The 4,185-nt window shown below is 48.4% G+C and overlaps 1 protein-coding gene across 1 annotated transcript in view; it reads right to left on the bottom strand.

Annotated features, from left to right (window-relative positions):
- The window catches only part of MFN2 (mitofusin 2), a 27,947-nt gene extending 24,673 nt beyond the window's left edge, over positions 1 to 3,274 (bottom strand). Inside the window, exons 1-2 of the mRNA XM_012807325.2 lie at positions 3,231 to 3,274; positions 1,999 to 2,132 (exon numbers count right to left, since the gene is read on the bottom strand). The gene's annotated coding sequence lies outside the window, so the exon portion shown is untranslated. The remainder of the gene's footprint in view (positions 1 to 1,998; positions 2,133 to 3,230) is intronic.
- Positions 3,275 to 4,185: the final 911 nt, after the last annotated feature.

Below are 4,185 nucleotides of genomic sequence, written 5' to 3'. Positions count from 1 at the left end.
CCCTGGACAACACAGAGACCCCATTTCTACACCCCCCCCCCCCAAAAAGCAGCTTTAGGCTAAGCATCTAAGTGTCTGTCCCTTTTTTTTTTTGAAACAGAGTCTCAAGCTGTCACCCTGGGTAGAGTGCTGTGGCGTCACCATAGCTCACAGCAACCTCCAACTCTTGGGTTCAAGCCATCCTCTTGCGTTGGTTTTTCTATTTTTAGTAGACAAGGGGTCTTGTTTTTGCTCAGAGCTGGTCTCAAACTAATGAGCTTGAGCAATCCACCTGCTTCAGCCTCCCAGAGTGTGTCTGTTTCTTAGTATATGGAGCTCAGTGAGTCAAAAGTGTTAAACAAACTATTAATATACTGCAATGCAATCCTTCCCAATAGAGAAAAGGACATAGGTATGTGCACAAAAGGATCAAAGTTCCAAAACAAGTGCACAAAAGCTATGAAAGGGCACCCATTATCTTGGAGCTTTGACTGCTGGCTCCCTAAGTGACTGATGGAAGGCAGCTGGGTTCCCTTTCCTCCTCTGGAAAGCCCTGATAATCTCTACTTCACCACAGGGCTCACTGCAGGCACACACTCACGTGGGGCTCATCACCCAAACACAGCTGAGACCATGAGTCCAATTCCAATATTAGTTACAGACTGAACAGCACACTTTGAACTTTTTTTTTTGAGACAGTCCAACCTCAAACTCCAGGGCTCAAGCAGTCCTCCTGCCTCAGTTTTTCTACTTTTAGTAGAGATGGGGTCTCACTCTTCCTCAGGCTGGTCTCAAACTCCTGAGCTAAAACAATCCACCTGCCTCAGCCTCCCAACGTGCTAGGATTGCAGGTGTAAGCCACCATGCCCAACTTATACTTTGAACTTTTATGACTGCCTCAAAACCTGGTTTTGAGACAGTTATTACAGCATTTCCCAAAACTTGGTTCCCAAGACTCTAGTGGCACCCAACATTTCAAATAAAAAAGGCTCCATAGTGGAAACAATTTGTAAAATACTATATGTCACCACTCCCCTCAAGCAGAGCATGTGAGAACAGTAAAAGGTTTGGGAAGGAAGTCCTGTTGTGAAGACACCTGTTTAACCATATTTAATGCAGCATTCCACAAATTTTTTTCAACAAAGAAATGCTTCTGTGTAAGCCTTTAAAATCCCAAAGATCACACTTTAGGGAAAAGTCTATTTGTCCTGGTATCTCCCACTCCCATCCCAAAAAAGTTCCAAGGCACAGTAGTAGCACAAGACCAGAAGCAAACCCAACTCTAAATGGAAACTGCTATTAGCACTCTAAGGTGACCAAAACCTTTGCCTCAACCCAGGTTATTAGCTGAGGAGTATTAGATATCTTGGGTGCAGGGAAGTCAACAGCAAAATTCACTGCAAGAGGTATTTAGATCCCAAGCACAGTCCCTGAATCCACACCACCTCCTTACCCAGTCTACGTACAGCAACTCCTAGCAGGGAAAATAAAATGGATCCGTGGATCGTCTGCAGGCACAACTGGAACAGAGGAGAAGCTGAGAAATCGAAACAAAAGAGTATACAGGGTAAAGGAGACAGAGTAGATTCTCAGAAGACCTGTGATAAAGAGCCAACCTCTGCTGGGCAGAAAAGGGGAGAAGAGCTAGCACAGCAGAGAAGACCAAACCAAGGAGTCAGAGATTAACTCTTCCGGAAGCCCAGGACATTCCAGACACTTCCTTTTCTTTTTTAAAATTTTCTTTATCTCTAGCTATAAAAGTGTGCAAAGATCCCAGCCACTTTCTGAACAGTGAACCTTTAAATAGGCTCTCAGCAACCAGAAAAATCCTCCATTGAAGTAGTAAGGAGATACAGTAGGTTATTTGTTTGTTTTTTTCTCCAACACAGAGTGGAAAGCTCTGGCTCTATACAAAGAGGACTGCCCCATCTAAGACATTTGTCACCAGAAGGCTATAAGAACAGGTCCCTTTCCATTCAACCCAGATCCAGGGCACCCGAAGTCACTGCTACCACTTACTTTTTCGGATGGTGAGAGATCTTCACAGGGTGGACATCATGAACATGGCTGGAGTCAAAAAGATGAAAAGGTTTTGAGTTGTTGTCTGTCCTGTCTCTGACGTTGATTGTGCTGACTCCACCAGTCCCGACTTACTAAAAAAGAAAAGGGAAATGGCATCAGGTGGCCATAAAACACTGGTGTGCAAAACATGTCTAATCAGGTTTTTAAAGCCAAACTCATGCCTGAGGAAAAATTACTCATGGAGGTACTTGAGTAGGGAGCTGGGCTGGCATGTGAGGGAGTGGCTTGGGGAAAAACAACACACAAATGCAGGACTAATCCTAGGAGTACACAAACACATGCCTGGTAAAGGTGCATCCTGTTGGGGGAGAGGAGGAAACAGCAACAGGGCAAAGGTGACTAGAGATGGGAGGGAAGGAGTGGGATAAAGAACAGAAATGGACCAACTGAAAACCTAAGTGTTCCAGGTGCTGTAAAGTATCTCACATAATTCTCAGTTCCACAGCGAACAGAGTCTTGGGATACTTGGAAGAATTACAGACTGCTAGTTAAGTGGCCAAAGGTCCCTCTGACTCAAAGCTCATTTGCTTTTAACTATATGAAGCTGCCCTCCAATTCTCACACCCCCTTGGAGGTGAGAGAGATGACTGGGAATTTGAAGACAGGGCAAGAGAGGGGTATAGACAACTTTGCCCTCATGCACCCGAACACCTATTTATTCAGCATTTTCTGCGTGCCTTCTGTATGTGTGTGTTAGGCGCCAGAGTTAGGGGTGGATATGAAAGTCCTCACCCTCGAGGGTTTACAATCCGGCGAGAAGTCATACAAGTAAACAGACAAAAGGAACAAGAGCACAAAAAACGCCCAAGGCGGGGGAGGGCAGGGCGCTCCCGCTGTGAAGGTAGGGACCTATCAGGTGCTGAGCAAACCCTGGCAAAATAATGAAAAATGGGGATGGACGGGGTGGAATGTGATCGTGAAAGGTGGAAAGGCTAGCGTGGAGAGAAGCTTCAGGGAACTCAACCTCCCAATCCCAGGTCCCACTACCCGTCCCCTCCTCTCAGAGCCGCGGAGAGACCAGGGGCAAGGCGGGAAAAGTCAGGACGCCTGGCTGACCAGATCCCAAGTGCCTGGCGCCCCAGCGTCCCACCGGCCCACGCCAGGCTGCACAGAGCTCGCCAGGCTGGGCCGGGCCGGTCCCCGCCACCCCGGTGCGCTCGCCCTCTCACCTTCACCTTCCCGGCCTCGCGGCGGCCATCACATTCACTACGTCACTAGCAAGCGCCACCCTGGAGAGAGGGGCGGAGATTGCGCGCGTCGCACCGCAGGTTTGTCTCTTGACCTCGGTGAGCTTGTAGACTCTGAGATAAGCCAGCTTCACCCTACTACTCCTTATACCTCAAAGGTCCCGCGAACTCTGCGTTTCTAGAGGCACCTCAGCATACCGCATCACCTCCGGGGCGTCGCAAGTTGATGGCGTATAGTCTCTCCCATTGCATCATGGGAACTGTAGTTCCGGGGGGCCTCCTGTCTGGCTAAGGAGGATGGGGTGGGGCGGGATGGGGTGGGGCGGGACGGGGCGGGGCCTCCAGCTGTCAAGGCACGAAATAACAAGGGCGTGGGTTAGAGGTTCTTGCTCTTGAGTTCATTGCCCCAGAGCCTGACCCCGCGGCCTCTGCCAGCTCTGGAATCCAGACTTTCATTTTGTAATCTTAGAGAAGCGCTCTCAAGAGGACCAAGCCGTTAGGATGAAGTGACTCACCCAGGGAGACAGAAGCAAGCTTGGGCCCACTGCCCTTTGGTTGCCTTTGTGGGAGAACAGCAGCAGCATCAGTCTCCTACTAAGTGCACTCACCGGACTGGGTACCTAATGTACATCGTTTTATCTAATAGCAGTCCTAGGAGGCTCAAAAGAAGGTTGCCAAGCTCACTGGTCAGATCACAGGGTCCCTCCTTGTGTGCCGGGCACAAGAACACAGCAGTAAACAGGTCCCCTCCACGACTCAGCCCCAGCAGGGAAGAATCTAAGCCCTAGCTCTCCCATACAGTGGCCACACGCAGCTATTGAACCCCTAAGATAGTACAAATTGCTGTAAGATTTAGTATAAAAAAAGAATGTAAACTACCATTAAACAAAACATATTACTAAAATCAATTATGCCTGTTTCTTTTTTTTTTTTTTTT

Source organism: Otolemur garnettii, unplaced genomic scaffold, assembly GCF_000181295.1.
Source record: "Otolemur garnettii isolate 467f Iridium unplaced genomic scaffold, OtoGar3 scaffold00067, whole genome shotgun sequence".
Taxonomy (NCBI): domain Eukaryota; kingdom Metazoa; phylum Chordata; class Mammalia; order Primates; family Galagidae; genus Otolemur; species Otolemur garnettii.
This window is presented reverse-complemented; position numbering and strand designations above follow the sequence as displayed.